Below are 18,302 nucleotides of genomic sequence, written 5' to 3'. Positions count from 1 at the left end.
CTTACACATGCTAGGCAAGCACTCTACCACTAAGCCACAACCCCAGCTCCTAAACAGATTTTTTAAAGAAGGAAAATATATTTTTCCACATGTTTACAAGATCTGAGATTCTTTCTCTTCATCCATGTGTCCCACCTGAAATCATTTTCCTTCTGCTCTGTAGGTCTGCTGGTGATGAAGCCTCTAAGCCTTTGTACATCTGAAAAAGATCTTTATTCTACTTCAGTTTTTAAATTATATTTTTGCTGGGCAAAGAATTCTTGCTTGTTTTTTTCCTTTGAGTATTCTAAGCATGTTATTCACTGTCTCCTCATGTGCATTATTCCTGTGCACTTAATGTGTCTCTTTTTCTCCAACACTGTTAGTACAAGTTTGGGGTTTATTGAGCTTCTTGGACGCATGGGTCTGTAGTTCCTTCTTGGTAATAGTTGTGTTTTAAACATTTATTCTCTCTCCCATCTCTCTTCTTTAACTTAGAGATTCCAATTACACCTATAATAGGCTGCTTGATATTGTACATTTATCTTTTTTCTACAGTGTCTACAATCTGCTGTTATTTTTATCCAGTGTATCTTTCATCTGAGACCTTTTAATTTGCATATTGTGCATTTTGATCTTTCACATGTCTCCTTAATATTTTCATGGTTTTCTCTACCTTCTTGAACATGTAATTACAATCTGTCAATGTCTTGTCTACAAATGAAATGTGCAGTAACTTCTTTATAGAGATTAGCATGCTCCATATCATTAGAAATTTATCTTAGGGACCAGGTTCCTGATAATTGTAGAGTTCGATACACATTTTCTGGCATGCAATATTGTTTCAGTCAGCTTTTCATAGCTTTGATCATATTAATGTACAAGAACAACTTAGAAGAGGGAAAGTTTATTTTAGCTCACAGTTCAGATTCAATCCATGGCTGACTGAGTTCATTACTGTGGGCCCAAGTTGAGGCAGAACATCATGGCAGAAAGATGTGGCGGAGGAAAGCTGCTCAGCTCATGGCTGGCCTGGAAGCAGAGGAAAGGGGAAGGGGCCACATGGAAGATGCACCCTTCCAGGGCATACCCTCAGTGACCACCTTATCCAGCCATGCCCTACCTGCCTACAGTTACCATCCAGTCCATTCAAACTCCTAAGGACTGATTAGGTTACAACTCTCACAATTTAATCATTTCACTTCTGAATATTCCTGCAGAAATGTTATCTAAACCATAACAAATATCTTACTAATCTAAGATCTTCTCTACTTTGTTCTCAGCAGGTCTAATCAGCATGATTTCATTAGTGTAGTGTAGCCACTGTGATGGTCTGTGAGATGTCTAAGTGATCACTGTCCTCACAGGCTAGATTAAGGTAGAGAGCAGCAGAGTTCACAGCCCTGAGTCATGATCGTAAAGATGTACCATTTCTCTGCCATTTGAAAGTGGACTGCTTTGCTGACCCTGTAGGTTAATAAAAAAATATAAAAGCATTTGCAAGACCAATAACTGCATACCAGGTGCCAAGATGGTATTTGTTTGATCTAGTGAAGAGACTGTATCTAGAAAAGCAACTATAATTGGCATCAACTCTAGACTATGCATATGATAATATATTCTCTAAGATCCACCCACTTTCTTGTGGGCCAAATGGACATGTGCAATTGGGTTGTGGTAGAAATCACCCCCTCTACATCTTTCAAGCCTTTGATAATCTCTGTAATTCTCTGAGGGACACAGTATTGCTTTCGAATAGTGGGTGTGGGGAGTACTGGTGACTTTGTTTTACTATCATAACCATCCCTCCACAGGTAAGAAGTCTGACGTGGGGATTTGATCAATCACCAGGGATATTTGTTCCAATTATATATTCAAGGATTGGGGAAATGACCATAGATCCCCTGAGACCACTCTGACTTGGAATTAAGTCAAAACTTTGTTTTTTGTCTTCCCTATATTTGTTTGGCCTGTTTGCAGTCATTTCCTCAGTCCCATCTCCAGTCCCAGAGCAACTGCTCTCTGTAGATACACTTTTTCTAGAAATGTCATATAATTGGAATTGCAGAGTATGTGCTCCTTTGTACCAGTCTTCTTTCTTTAGCATTGACCCCACAGCAGCCAGTGCACTTTATACAATTCGTTTAAGGTGTAAACTGAAGCAAGGATTGGAGATTTTTCTTTTTTTCTAACATCGACATTTAGTGCTATGAATTTTCCCTCTGGCACTGCTTTAGTGGCATTCAACAAATTCTGATAGATTGTACTTTCATTTTTATTCACTTCAAGATATTTTCTAATTTTCTTTGTGATTTCTTCTGTGAGCTATGAGTTATTTAGAAGTGTATTACTTAATTCCGTATGTTGGGAGTTTTCAGATATCTTTCTGCTTTCTAATTGTAACTCACTTTCTTTAAGGTCAGGCAACACATTTTGTATGATTTGTTGAGACTTGTTCTATCACCCAGTATATGGTGGTGACATTTCTTCAGCTCATACTTGTCATGTGTCCTTTATTTGATGTTCTGATTGGTAGTCATGTTTTCAGTTTCTAAGGACTCTTTCCTTTTAACATCACTATGCCCATATTTTCAGGATATCTCACCATCCTGTGAGGTTTTTTCTAACATACTTAGTATACTCTGGCTTCCTCCATTCTATTCATATAGATATTTAGGGGAACAGGTTTCTAAAAAGAGGAAACAGCAAGTGCAAATGTCCTGAAGCAAAAGGAGTATATTTGCCAGATGTGAGGAGGATCTTTTAGAATTTAATTTGGTATTCTTTAAACACTTGATGATTCTTGGGTGTTTGCTCATGATTGTATTTGATGGTACAAATCAGTGGCTTCCAATGGAGGAGGCATTTTCCCCCCAGTTATGATGACTGTATTTAGCACAATAAATAAATAAATAATAAAACTACAAGACATTCACTTAAATTTACATTTCAGGTAATAAAAAGTTTTGGAGTGTTAAGCAAGTTTAATATAAATATGTCAACACTTTGGAATAGGGGAACATTTAGAAATCTCTAGACACATTTTTTATGTTAAAACTAGTGGTGAGGATGCTATTGTCACTTCACAAGTGGACATCAGTTGTGCCACTAAATAGTCTATACCACAAAGAATTCAGGTCAAAATGTCAATAGTGCCAAGCACGAGAAATTTTGTTCTATATTGAACAGTGAATTTCTTCACATTAAATTACAGTCCTGGTGACAGATATCCTGTTTCTGGTTCTGGTGAAAAGGAAAGTCGAGGACCTGGTTTAGACATACTGGTGGCTTATTTCTTGGGTTGTGTGTCCCACAGTAACCAGAAGTCTCTCTATTCAGGATCACCCCTAGGGTAGCTCTCCTCCATGTTTCCTAGCTACCCTGGGAGAGCCGGAGGCCACAGCTCTCTGATCAACTCAAGAAACAAAATTCTGGGGCTGGGGTTGTGGCTCAGCAATAGAGCACTTGCCTAGCATGTGTGAGGCATTGGGTTCGATCCTCAGCACCACATGTAAACAAATAAAAGCAAGGCATTGCATCCATTAAAACTAAAAAAAATGTTTAAAAAGAAACAAAATTCTATGTTTTATCTAGGTTTTTGTTTCAAGAGGGAGGGAATTCATTTGCAACTTTTTACATTAGCCTCATGCTACTATGAAAAATACTGTGGCGAATATCTTTGTACATTGGTCTTTATGGTCATGTGCAATGATACTTGTAAAAAAAACTCTTAGAATTGCTGAATCAAAGTACACGTGAATGTAAAATGCCAATAGATATCAAATTGTCTTTTGGTATGCTGGTTTTCACTGTCATCAACAGTGTGAAAATACTTGTGCCTTGGCCACCCCTCAAATATAGTGCATTATTAAATATTTGACCTTTGCAAAGTTGATAGATGACAAATAATATATTGTTTTAATTAAATTTCTGTATGAGTGAGGTTGAACATCTTTTCATATATAAAATCCATTTGTATTTATGTTTCTATAAAATCACCTTAAAGGCAACCTAAATTTTAAATCCTTTGTTAGGTCTGTTTAGGGGGACATTTTGTAGATCTTCCTTGTCAATTCATATACCTCTGTGTCAGTTTTAAAATTGTTGTGGAATAGGTGATACATTAACTCACATATTTCAAAAATTTTTTAAAAATTCTAAATATGCACTGAGAAATCTCACCTACACCTCTGTCCTCATCCACTCCATTTACCTTCACCCTTCAAGTAACCATTTTTGTTAGTTTTCTCCTTTATCTTTCCCATGTGTCTTTATATAAATACAAGGACATTTGTAGCTTTTTTCTCCCTTTTCTTGCATAAAAGAGCTTGCTCTATTCAATGCCTTAATCTGACTCATTAAAAAAATTTGCCCTAGAATTCTTTCCTGGTCAGTGACCAGAGATCATCACTTTTGACTGCTGTATGCTATTGTGTTGTGTGGCTATACCACAGTTTATCCAAGCAGTTCCCTAGTTTGAACACCTGAATTTTCTATTTTTTTTTTTTCATTTTAAAGAAACTTTGGGGCTGGGGATATAGCTCAGTTAATAGAGTGCTTGCCTTATAAGCACAAGGCCCTGGGTTCAATTCCCAGCACTGAAAGAGAAAAAAAATTATTTGTTCTTTTTAGTTATACATAATGCTAGAGTGTATTTTGACATATTTATACAAACATGGAGCATATCTTATTCTAATTAGGATCCCAGTCTTGTGGATGTACACAATGTTGAGATTCACTGTGGTGTATTCATATATATGTACATAGGAAAGTTATGTAAGATTCATTTCACTGTCTTTCCTATTCCTATACTCCCTCCCTTCCCTTCATTCCCCTGTCTAATCCAATGAACTTCTGTCCCTCCCCTCTTATTGTCCATTACCTTCCTCATATCAACAAAAAATTCAACCTTTGGCTTTTAGAGACTGGTTTACTTCACTTAGCATGATAGTCTCTGGATTCATCTTTTCTTTTGATATTACAATCAATGTCACAATGAATAACATTTTATGTTTGATTTTCTGTGTTGCCAAACTTTGAGAATTTTTGCCGAAACAAATAGGCAAGAAGTGGTATTTGTGTGGAGGTTTAATGTAGTTCTTTTATTCAGAAAAAGGTTGGGCATTTCTTTATGTTTCTTTTCTGTGATCTGCCTTGTCTTCCTCCATTGTTGGACTTTTTATTCTCAATTTTTGAGAGAAAGGGAAGAGTTTTTCCTAGTTTGTCATTTGTACTTTGACTTTGCTTAAGTTTTTTTGTGTGTGTGTCTGTATGTATGCGGGCCAAACATATTATATCTAGTAAAAGTTGCCATTATTTTCTTTTATAGTTTGTTCATTTTAAGTCATGGAGGAAGAACATTTTCCACTCCATGGTTATAAAAGAATCTGCTTGTGCCTCCTTGCAGTGCTTTTGTGGTTTTACTTTATTGCATTTTCTTTAAATTTATGATCAATTTAGACTTTTTCATCTTGCAGACATGAAAGATGGATCCAATTTTATTTTCTTAATTGCTATATAGTTGTCCTAAAATTACTCATTATAAAGTTCACCTAGACATGTTTTCTTCACACTGGCTTTTATATATTTCTTATTAAGTTTATGCCCAGAATATTTCAGTTTTGTTATTTGTATTTGTGGCATTTCCTCCACTATATCTACTAATTGGTTGTTGTTTGAATATATAAAGCTATTGCTTATGTCTTTGTCTGCCTTCCTTAGCAAACAGATCCTGATCCAAAACTTACGTGCAATGCATTGTTGGGATCATAATTCCAGTGCAGTGAGAGTGATGGAAAAAGGGATGAAGGGAAACAAAATGCAAAATAATATGTTACTAAATTGACCACAGCCTCACAAGAAAAGAGCTAGTTGGGTTATGTAGGATGTATTTGAATAGGTTCTGTGGACTATTGTACCTCAAAATTGTCCTTTGCTACAAGGAAAGAAGAGAAATTTATTTACCAGTTCCTTCATGGCTCTTGTCTCTTATTGTCCCTCTGTGTAGCCACTGGGAAAACCAGATCCCATATCTGCTTATCTGAATCTAGAAGTGATGAAAGGAGCAAAGCTTTTGAGGATTATTGTGGTTTGTATCTGAAATGTTCCCCCAAAGCTCATGTGTTGAAAGCATAATCCCCAATGCAGTAAGTTTTAGAGAGGTAGGGCTTTTAGGCAATGATTGGATCACAAGATCTTTGACCTCATTTAGTGGATTAACCCATTGAGTGGATTAATCCATTGATAGCTGAATGGACTACTGCAAGGTGGGATCTAGAAGGGAGAAGTAAATCACTGGAGGTGTGCCCTGGAAAGGTTTAACGTATCCACAGCTCCTTCTTCTCACATGCTCTGTTTCCTGGCCACCATGAGCTAAACATCTGTCCTCCACCATACTGTTCCACCATGATGCTCTACCTCACCTCAGGCCCAGAGCAATGGAGTCACCAACCATGGGCTGAACCTCTAAAGCTATGAGCCAAAATAAAATTGTCCTCTTCTAAGTTGTTTGTGTCATGTATTTTCATTACAGTGGTGAAAAAACTGACTAACACAAGATTCAGTTGGGATAGTTCTGGGCATAGGGGCTTCTGTGCTTCTACAATGGCAGATAGCATAAAGGTATCTAGAGGTATTCTAGAGGTATTCTAGAGACCGGCCTTTACTTCAGGGAGGCTAAAGTTGCCAGGATAGAAGGGGCTATCAGCAGAGACCATTGCTTCCTATTAAGTGAGCAGCCAAGACCTGGAGGGCAAGTGGAACCCAATTCACTAATTTTGTGCTAAAGGCGCACAAAATTATGTCCAATATAATTTCCATATATTAACATCGTATCCTCTTACCTTGGAATTCTCTCACTGTTTGCAATAGTTTTTCAGTTGATTCTTTTGGGTTTTCCACATATACAATCATTTCATCTGAATAGAACTAGTTTCACCACATTTGTTTCAATTCTGATGTCTTTTATTTTTTCTCTTGTCTAAATATGTTGGATAATACCCCTATGTGAAACAGTATTATTGATAATGGGCTGTCTTATTTTGATCTTGACTTTTATAAGCATGCCATCAGAGTTTTCTTATTAAGAAAGTTACTGTTTTGGGACCAGAAGAAAAAAATATACATATGTCATATTAGTGAAATATTTCACTGATTCCTGTATTACTGTGTTTTTAATCAGAAGTCATTGTTGAATTTTATCAAAAGTTTTTTCAGCATAAGTCATTGTTGAATTTTATCAAAAGTTTTTTCAGCATCTCTAAAGATGATCACCTGATTTTTTCATTGAATTTAGTAAAGCAATGACTTCTGTAAATAGATTATCAAATATTGAATTATATTTATACTTTGGAGTAAATTACAGTTGATCAGGGTATTTTTAGTTGTGTTGTTGAATTATTCATGCTAACATTTTATATTTTATTTTCGCATCAATATTTGTAAGTAAGATTAGTGTTTGGCTTTATTTTTTGCACAAACTTTAGCAGATTTTTCACATAAATGTTACATTTGGTTGATATAAAACTTTGCTTTTTGGGTATTTAGATCTTTGTCAACTTTCTCCATTTCTTCTATGGAAATTGATCTGTTTAGTCTATCTCTCTCTGAGTCAATTTTGGTGAATTACACTTTCCTGGAAAAATATCCCTATTATCCTGGCTGTTGCAGTTCTTCTACATATAATTTTACAAAATGATTCCAATGATATTTTGTTTTTTTACTCTGTCCTTCTGCACCCCATTAATTAGGTTTGCCAGTAGTTTTTCTAGTTTTTGTTTTGTTAATAAATAGCTTTGTGTTTATTAACTTTTCTATTTAATTGTTTTTGAACTCTAATAGCTCCTCTTATATTTATTGATTCTTTCCTATACTTTGGTGTATTTTAGAGAAGAGGGAAACTCAAATTGATTACATGCTCTATGTAGATGTTGTATCAGTCAAGGTTTTAAATGGCAAATAAGCTGACCGTAAGTGGTTTAAGCAGAAAAGGTGCTTATCAAAATGATATTGGGTAGCTCACAGAATTGTTCAGAGGACTGGAGAACCAGCTTTGAGGTTAAACAGCCAGGAAAAAACACCCCAAACCACAAGTCAGAACTAGTGCTGGTGAGAAATCCGCTGCCACGACTGCCTACTTCTTCCTTCCCTCTTGTGTCAAAGGGAGTAGTTTGTCTGAGTGATGGCACTTGTCTGTGAATTAAATTAAAAAATATACTACCTCCAACTCATCCTAGATAAACTAGTATGGAAATAAAAGAAAAAAATGATTACTAAAGTGTCAGAGCGGTGCAGAACAACTGGATCAGTGTTCTCCATTTGCTTAGCCAATACCTCAGCTGGTCAAGGTGACATTTTGACCAGCCGTTTGTTATCTGGTCAATTCCAGGGACAGGAAAGTGGTTCCTAAATAAGTGTTCAATAGCCCTGGTTGTGAGAAATTGGTCCTTGTGTCATCTCTTTAGAATAAAGATAACACATCTAATTCTTTTTCAGCTTTAGAGCCCTACAACTATTCACTCCAAATGTTAGTAGTGTGTTCAACCATTCCATAGGACAGGACAGGATTCTGAGTTTCCTTTCTCTCTTGTCTGTCTCATCTGAATTGAATGAGTATCAGAACTGAATAACACCAGCTCCCTGATCTAGGCAGTTCAGGGCTAAGCCAAGAAGGACGATCACTCCTCATCTGGATGCTATGCTTCTGAGAAGGCAGCTGGAGATTCCATTAGCTTTGTTCTGGCAGCCACACCACACCGTTGACTCACACTGAGCTTCCTGTCGAGTGAACTTAGTTTTCCTCTGTGCTTTTGCTAAGCTATCTATTCTCCAGTCTGTTTTTGTGCACTGGTGATTTGGATAAGTCCAGGAGTAGTACCTTATATTATTACTGTTAAATTCTTCTTTTTGGCAATTGGTTCTTCTTATCAGTCTGCAAGATCTTTTGAGTTATGGTATAAAAGACTTAGTGTGGGGAGCACATCTTTAAGACTAGTACATTCAGGCGAGGGCCTGCTTTTGTCAGGGAACTTCCAGTCACCCCTCCTTCTCAGAGCTCTGACCAGTAGGGAAATGACAAGAAGCACAAGACAAGGCAGATGGAGGCAAAACAGCTGTTTCACCACTGGGGAAAAAAAAGCTGAATTGGAGAAAACTACTTGGGCCTAAAGCCAAAGTGGGGCTTCCTATTCTCTCTGATGAAACTGATTCCTAATACTAGTATTCCTAATATTAGTATTCCTAATATGACTAAATGGCTGGTGAGAGCAGTGACAAGTGTGGCAGTGAGAGACAGGTGAGATGTTAGTTGAACCTCAAAGAGTGAAAGAAAAGGGGAAGGAGGCATTTTATTCATTTGCAATTATAGTGACCAGAAAGTCAGTGACCTAGATGACCAGACTGAGGACTGATAGAGAAAGAAATACAGCCAAGTCATAAGCAGGAACTATACAATCGCCAAAGACACAGCTGCCTCTTCAGACCCTGTAGCATGTGTTTTAGATGAGGTCTGCTTATAGATGTTTGTGAGAGCGAGGATAGAACCTTAATGGGTACACAGTTCTCATGCAGAACTGGAACACGAATGGAGAAATATGACAGTGACCTAGTTCTTTGGGGAAAAGCTCTCAGTTGTCAATAAAGGTGACCAATTTATATTTTATTGTACTGTGAAACGATATCAGACATGCTCCTCCCCCCCACCTTTCCAACAGCTCTCACCTGAAGCTCCTATTTGAGGGATTGCTTTTGGCCTTCTAGAGATCTTGTGCTTGTACTTGAGAGAGCTAATAATGTCTGAGAATTTGCATTATCCAGCTCTTTAATTAGGTTTTTCACCTTTTTAGTATGTTATTTGTAGGGTTTTTGTAGGTGCATCTATAAAAATAATAATAAGAGGAGGTTTCTAAACACAGAAATTACATTATTTGATATGAATTGTAACAGCAGTAGCAAAATGACAGCAAGGCTGTTTGCTTATCCCCTCACATACCACTCTGGTAGCTGCACTGAATGTAGGGACTAGGGCAGAAGCAGGGAGACCAAGTCAGGGGGGGCTACTCTGTTGATCTAGGTGTGAGGCAGTGAGGTGGGTATATTCTGAAGATAGAACCAGTAGGATTGTTTGATGGATTGGTTATTCTGTGTAAATTTTAGCAATGCTAGAGGATACAACAGTAACAAAATCAAATGTCAACCTAATTCTAAAATGGTCAGTATAACTCTGACAAAGAAAACCAAAGTTGGTGGGCAAAACTATCTGATTTCAAGAACTGTTATAAATCTATGGTCACCAAATTGCATGATTTTTTTTGGTGATTTGTTTGGCATTTCATAATTATATTCATATAATAATTAAACATAAAAGATGTAAATATTTTTATGCTCTTGGAATAGGGAAGGCCTCCAAACTTGTATGTGGGGGTCTCTCCCCACGTCAGATAGTCTGGTGTGGCCTGAAACATGCAGGGAAAGCCTGGCTGTGGTGGCTCCAGATCTGCTGCCTCCATAGTTAAGGGCGGGTGTTGAAGTGGAAACAGGGATCAAAGTTGGTTTCCTTCCCTTGTGGAGCACCCCGTCTTGTTTACTTGTCTGTCGCCCTCCCTGAGCTGTTAGCCCATGAGCACGGGGGTTGTGGTGGGCTTGCTCAGCACCATCATTCCCAGGGGCTTGGGTTCCTTCCCTTGTGGGGCACTGTCTTCCTGCCAAGGAGGGCCTCAGAAGAACTTCGCATTGACCTGCAAAGCGTTGGGGAGAAAAGCCTTCCTATCCTCCCTCTCTGGCCCTGGACTTCCTTCTGTTACAACATCCATCATGCTGTATTGTGATTATTTGTTTGACTTGCTCATATCTGTAGCCCCAGTACTTAGCAAAGCCTTTTTACTTAAGACTTTCTATTCACGTAATTCAGCCCTTCTTGTATTTTCTGTGGATAAGAATTTGAACTTGCTTCATGCCAAGATAAAGCTCTTGCTATTTCTTACTAAATGGCAGCAGTAGCAAAATGACAGCAAGGCTGTTTGCTTATCCCCTCACATACCTCCTTTTCTGTACTTATTTCAGTTCATCGCCACTCGGTCATGACTTCCTATTTCACAACAAGTGAGTCTGTTATGTTGTGGCTTTCTGCACTGACAAGAAATCTGTGGTTTGGGGTCTTTGACCATAAGCATGATATAATTACATATTAAACTGGGTTCAAACAGTAGTTTAATCCCACCCAAATTTTCATACCAAATGAGAATTCTAACACACCTTGCCCAAAGAAAAGTGACACTCTTCAGTCTTCACCCCTAAAATGTTATCCTGATCAATATTATAAAGTAAAAATGAGATGAACATTATTGCCAAATATACTTCCAAGGCAGATACAAATAAACTTCCAAGGCAGATATTTGACTCAAAGTTTTTATGTCTGAGTTCTTTTGAACTTTAAAGAACAGATTACTCCCATGCTCTTTTTTTAAGAGGAGAATTTAAGCACTTTATTTATTTATGATACTGGGGATTGAACCCAGGGGTGCTTTACCACTGAGCTACATTTCTAGCCCTTTTATTTTTTATTTTGAGACAGGGTCTTGCTAAGTTGCTGAGGCTGGCCTTGAACTTGTAATTTTCCTACCTCAGCCTCTTGAGTCTCTGGGATGTTGGGCGTGCACAATAGCAGCTGGCCCATCCTCCTGAAACTACCTAGAATAAGACACAAACTTATTCCATTAATTGTATGTTAGTATGACATTGCATAAGGAGATTAAAGTACACAGAAGAAAACTGTAGACCAATCTCACTTGATATAATATTTAAAAATGAGTTCCAGATGTATTATATTTAAATGTAAAGAAAATGAAATGGTATGATATTTATCAGAGAATATTGTTGAACACAAATCTGATCATGGAGAAGAGAAAAACTTTCTAAAAATGACAGTAGAAGAAAAACTATAAAGGAAAAGACTGAGATATTTGCTATATAGAGATAAAATACTTTCAGGCTGGGATTATTGCTCAGTAGCAGAGCACTTGCCTAGACGTGTGAGGCACTGGGTTCAATCCTCAGCACCATATAAAAATAAATAAATAAAATAAAAGTATTGTGTCCATGTACAATTAAGACTATATCTCACCTCAATTAGAATGTCTATTATCAAGAATACAAGCAGCAATAGGTGTTGGCAAGGATGTGGGGGAAAAGGCACACTCATACATTGCTGGTGGGGTGGCAAATTGGTGCAGCCACTCTGGAGAACAGTGTAGAGATTCCTTAGAAACTTGGAATGGAACCACCACTTGACCCAGCTATCCCACTCCTTGGTCTATACCCAAAGGACTTAAAATCAGCATACTACAGAGATACAGCCACATCAATGTTCGTTGCTGCTCAATTCACAATAGCCAGATTGTGGAACCAAACTAGATGCCCTTCAGTTGATGAATGGATAAAGAAACTGTGGTATATATATGCAATGGGATATTACTCAGCCATAAAGAATAATAAAATTATGGCATTTTTCAGGCAAATGGATGAAATTGGAGAATATTATGCTAAGTGAGATAAGCCAATCTCAAAAAACCAAAGGACGAATGATCTCGCTGATAAGTGGATGATGAAACATAATGGGGGGTGGGAAGGAGGCAAGAATGGAGGAAGGAGGGACTGTATAGAGGAAAAAGAGGGGTAGGAGGGGTGGGAAGGAAAGATAACACAATGAGACAAATGTTATTACCCCATGTACATGTATGACTACACAAACAGTGTGATTCTATTTTGTGTACAACCAGAGGAACAAAAGTTGTACCTCATTTTGTGTACAATGAATCAAAATTTAAAAAATGGAAAAAAGAATATAAATAAAACTTTTGTTCATTCATTTATTCATTCAACACATATTTAGTGAGCATCTCCTATGTGCTGAGAGCTATTTTAGTTATAATATAAACTTATACATGATAAAGGATGAAATTTTCTATTATATGTGGCAAGCAAAGAGTTCATATCCTTCTATGAATAATATTTTTCAGTTATTAGAAAAGATCAACATCACAATTGAAAAATTGTCAAAGTATACTAACAGTAATTGACAGAAGAACTGTAAAGGGCTGGGCACCATGATGCAGACCTGCAATGCCAGTGGTTGAGGAGGATTGCAGTCTCCAGTAACTTAGCAAGACCTTGTCTCAAAATAAATAATAAAAGGGCTCGTGATGTAGCTCAGTGGTGGTACAAGGAGAGGAAAGGGGGACCAGGGCATGTGTTGCGCTGGTGCAAACCTGAGGTTAGTGCTTACACAGTAAATGAAAAGTAAGACTGGTTAGTGTTGCTGTGTCCAAGATTGTTGATATGTTTTGGACCAGTGCTCATGGATTCATTCAACAAATATTCTCTGAACCCTGACTTGCACATGTGTTCTTGGAAGGAAAAGAAGGGCATTTGGGTCATCAGTGAAGAGGCCAAGGAATTTGCCTGGAACTGTAAATAATAAAATTCTACTTTCTAGCAGATGTGCTTTGAGCTAAAAAATAATGAAACCAAGTTGAAATTGAGAATGTTCTTTCTCCGAAATTGAGAACTCTCTCCAGGTAGCAGAGGATAAGTCAGCTGACAGATGCCCTCTGGGGTCTTAGCTTTGCCTATACTGATTCAGGAGCTTAAGTAAACATTGGTGCCCTGTGGTCTTCTGGGTGGAGTGGTTTCTGTTGATTCATGGCTATGTGTTGGCCAGAAGCTCAGAGGTGGTTTTGGCAACTTCCTCCAGCCAGAGGAGGACGTAGAGCTGATTAACCTCCCTGTAAAAATCCATCTGGGGCCTTAGCTGACTATTGAACTTGCCACAACATGGGTGCTGATGCCCCTTTCAGGACTGCCCACATCATCCCTTGTCATCTATTTGCACCCTCCCACCCTCCCATACTCAGGCTCACATGGAACACTTAGGTGTTTCAAGCCTGAATTTTAATGCAAAATACCCCCTATCCCTCAGTTCCAGCTGATTCAATACATTCCTTTATTCCTACGGGTCTCAGTTCTTCCTGAATACCTCACCCATGGCCTCAGTCTTGTGACATGCTAAGCCCTTTGACCCAGTGAATGGATTCATGGCACACAGTGTATGGTTAGGACCAAGGCTGAAATTGATGATCTCAGTTCATATATTAGCTTTTACCTTCAGGAAAGTTGTTTAACTACTCTGCATCCCAGTTTTTGCATACACACACACACACACACACACACACACAGACACACACACACACACACATACACACACACACACACACACACACAGTAGCATAAAAGAATGTGTACTTCATGTGGGGTCCGTGTCAGGAGCAACTGATGTGATTTATTCCATCTAAAACACTTAGAACAATTCTGGAACATACTCTTAGCTTTTATTATTCCTATTGCATATTTTGAGGATCTGTCTTGCTTGGGTCTTTTCGTTACTCTGGTTGTGACATCATCTCTTGGGTGGAAGGATCATATTTTTCATTGTGGTAAAATGTGCATAATATAATATTGACCATTTTAACCACTTGCCATTGTACAATTCGGTGCCATTAAATACCTTTATGATATTGTGTAACCATCACTGCTATTTATGCCAAACACTTTGGTGTGAGGGTACTTATAGAAAGGTTATTCTCATGCTTTCATGCCTTTTCACAAGTACCTCTGTTTAGAGGCTCTTCCTCTCTACCATTTTGGTGAGTTCAACTCCATCATCGCTTCCTCTGCATTGTAGCTTCCTTGAATCTTCATCCAGATTTGATTACCCCTTTTATGTTTCCATTGAACTTTAGACTCAGTCTATCACAGAATTTACCAGATTTTAAAATAACTGTTTATTCCTGAGTTGATTTTAGCTCATTGTTTCAACCCACTACTTTGTATCCTGATCCTGTACCTAATGTATTAGTGACCCTCCCAGGTTTGTAACACCTGCAAATTTGATTAGCTGCTCTTAATGACCTCTAAGGTTCTGCCCCTCAAGGAATAATGAGAAACTACCAGGATATGCAGTGGCACTTTTTTTGACAATACACAAGGAAGGTCAAGTTCATGTCATGTAGTGTGGCTGTGCTTGAACACAGCTCTCTTGCTACACTTATCTCTGCTGAATATTTCTCCTCAGGATTCCTCCTCCCAATGTCCCCACCCCACAGAGATACAGGAATTTTCTGCCTCTGTTGACAAGCCATGGAAATAGATCATGTGGGCCAGGCCATCTCCAGGACAATCACAGGAAGTTATTCCATGTCTGGGACAAGTCCCAACTTTATCTGGCAGGGAGCAGAAGGTTACAGGCCATCAGGCTGAAGGGTCACCAGCAATTCCAGGGCCAGTGGCACTGAGCCAGGACAGAGAAGAGCAATGTAACCTGTCCTGGAAATTCCCAACCCACTGCCCTTGGATTCCATGCCCTTTGTGATCTCCCTTGCCAAGGAAGTGGAAGGCAGAGGGGAAGGGCCCTCTTGAGTAGCTCAGCAGAAAATAGAATGTTAACCAGAATTTGGTTTCTTCAATGATTTTTACCTTTTGCAACTCATAAATTCAGCCCAAGCTTCCTGAATGTGTGCAAGGTGTAACTGCTGGAAAGAGAATGGACTCTCAGCTTAGAGTAGCAAGTTTTGAGAAGTAACCAGAAATCTCCAAGATGTTACCAAATGTTTTCTTTCATTTCATGTCCTGGGATACATCCAAGATTCTTGGAGGCCTTACAAATATCAGTTAACAATTGAGTTGTTCACTTTCCTGAACACTAACTAGCTTTTACTAGTCATTAGCGACACAAGAACAAGAGAAACACAGTAGGGGAAACTTGTTCACAGTCAGAGGAACAGGGATGAGGAAGGATGTAAAAGGAAATGAAAAGTTAGTAAATTAGACAAGAGTAAGTCTTATTCCTCTTTCCCTTTTTCCTCTCTGTCTTCTGGCCTCCAAAGAATAATGTTTGTATGTGAAAAGACAGAAATATTCCACTTGAAGGAAACAGCTTGATAGTTCCATGTGATAGAACAGTCTTTGTTGAAAGTACTCTAACATGTGACTTTGAGAGTGACTTACTCTGTCACTCTTGTTTTCCTCCAAATACTTCCTAGTAAACTACAGAATAGGGCAGGAGCAAGCAGCTTAAAAAACTGCCCAGTAAAGTTTTAAGCTATCTTGAAATGTCACCAATCAACTTTAGTGGATATGTACCCTCTTGAACAATGAATGGGGATCCACGAGATTTGGGTTTCAGATTTACTGTCACTCAGCGAGCCACTTCATTTGTCTGAGTGCCAATTTCTTTTTCTGGAAAATTAGGATAGTAGCTGCATTGATCACTTCAAAAGATTATGAATGTAAGTTGATACACTTATAAGAGAGAAAATGCTATCAGTGAAAGTTCATTTGCCCTTAAGGGACTCTGAGTCCTTGATAACATGTTACATTATATTATCTACCAATCGCTAACCAGAAACTTGTGATTCCACCTGTAACACTTCTTCTCCCTCATGGCCCATATGCAGTTGGTGACTCAGTCCTATTAATTCTGTCCCTAACTTGGCTTGTGTCATCTGGCCACTACCACATCTATAACTTCATCCTCTGTCACTCTTAACCCTCCTCATAGGTATGAATTCATCCATGTGGAATACTTCATGACAGTATTTTGCCTATCACTTGGAACCAGTGGCACACATACCAGGGCTTGACCCACAGTGGGCATTTAATAAACATCTTTTTACTGTAGCATCAAGTCTATTTACACTTTAAGTGATTATAGATGCATTTGGCTTGAAAGCAAGCATCTTATTTTATGCCTTTTATTTGTCCCACCTATTCTAGGTTTTTTTCTGTACTTTTAAAATCTCTTTTGGATTTAATATCTTTTAAAATTATTATTTTAAAATAATTTGATTTAGATGATTCCTGTAAAGAGAGTTCCTTCAGTGTCAGCATCAAGAGCTATAATAGGTGTGGGGCTCTGTGGCACACGTCTGTAATCCCAGCTACTTGGGAGGCTGAGGCAGGAGGATCTCAAGTTCAAAACCAACCTCAGCAACTTAGCAAGATCTGTCTCTAAATAAAATACAAAAAAGGGCTGTGGCTCAGTGGTTAAATGCCCCTGGGTTCAATCCCTAATACCAAAGGGAGAAAAAAAGAGCCACAGTAGGTGTCACCTGTTGTATGTGTCCTCATGTATCCATGTGTATATGTGTGTAGTTCTGTTCAAGAGTGCTAAAGATACCTGAGATACTTTAGGGACTAAGACAGGTGTCATTCCTATTGTCACAGAACATACAGTTTACATGAGAACAGGCTCAAGTTCCAGGGAGAGTAGGAGATCAGTTAATGTGCATTGGCTGTGGCTTGGTTTCTAGGGTTATAGTCTGCCTCTGATTTCAGATGTTCCCAAACTAGTCCACTCCAACTTTGTATCTCTCTTCATATGTAAAAGTGAGAAAATCCTGTATTAGGCCAGTTCACACAACCTGGAAGTCACTGAAAAAGCAGTGCTGAAGGAGACCAGCACCTATAAGCAATCTGAACAATCAGACTCTGAGCAAAATCCTGGATCCCTAGACACATTTAGGCAGGACAGAACAGACAATATCCATGGGTCAGGAGTGGAAAAGGCCCGCATAGTTCCTTTTGGCAAGATAAGAAAAACTGCCATTGCTGAAATGACAGCAATTTTGAAGGATCAAAACCTATAGCTCTAAATGCAGATAGCTGTCAGTCTGCTCCCTCAGCCCAAGTTGGCCATGGAGGCAGGTTGCTGACCCATCCTGTGCACATGCAAAGGAAATGATTTCATAGCTTAGGGATTTCAGCACTGCAGAGGGGGAAAGAGGCCAATTCTGTTGAAACAAAGGGACAGTAATCACTCTTGCCAGAAAAGCAGTTTAAATCGGAGGTGTCTCTTTACAGCCTCAGAGACTTTCAGGATGTTTCTCAGTTCATTTCAGTGTCTTTTGACAATGGATACAATCCAGATGGACCACTTCAATTTTATTAGAGTGAATTCTGGAGCCAAAAAAGTGAAACTTGCTACAACCCAGCCAGCTTTATTTTACTGTGCAAGAATAAATTGAGTGTAAGAATAAAGTGCTCAATTTCAGCCTTTATAGCCCATTCTACTAATCGATAAATGCTCATTTTAGGTAAAATCTGGGAAGTCATCACCCCATCATTTTCACACTCCAGTTTAATTCGGAGCAACATGCTACAATGTCTGTATAAAGCATTTGCTGGTTTTGAGTTAAAAGCCTTGGTACTAAGTCCCCCCTGCATTCTGGGCCCCCTTTCCTTACTGAACTACACATGATCTTCCTAATTAGTTT

General features: G+C 38.5%; 1 protein-coding gene across 2 annotated transcripts in view; it reads left to right on the top strand.

Moving 5' to 3' along the window:
* Gab3 (GRB2 associated binding protein 3) overlaps positions 1-18,302 on the top strand; it is a 68,840-nt gene that overhangs the window by 7,114 nt on the left and 43,424 nt on the right. The gene's annotated exons all lie outside the window — the stretch shown is intronic.

The sequence above is a fragment of the Sciurus carolinensis genome, chromosome X, assembly GCF_902686445.1.
Source record: "Sciurus carolinensis chromosome X, mSciCar1.2, whole genome shotgun sequence".
NCBI lineage: Eukaryota > Metazoa > Chordata > Mammalia > Rodentia > Sciuridae > Sciurus > Sciurus carolinensis.
The sequence above is the reverse complement of the archived record's forward strand: the minus strand, read 5'-3'. Positions and strand labels throughout refer to the sequence as shown.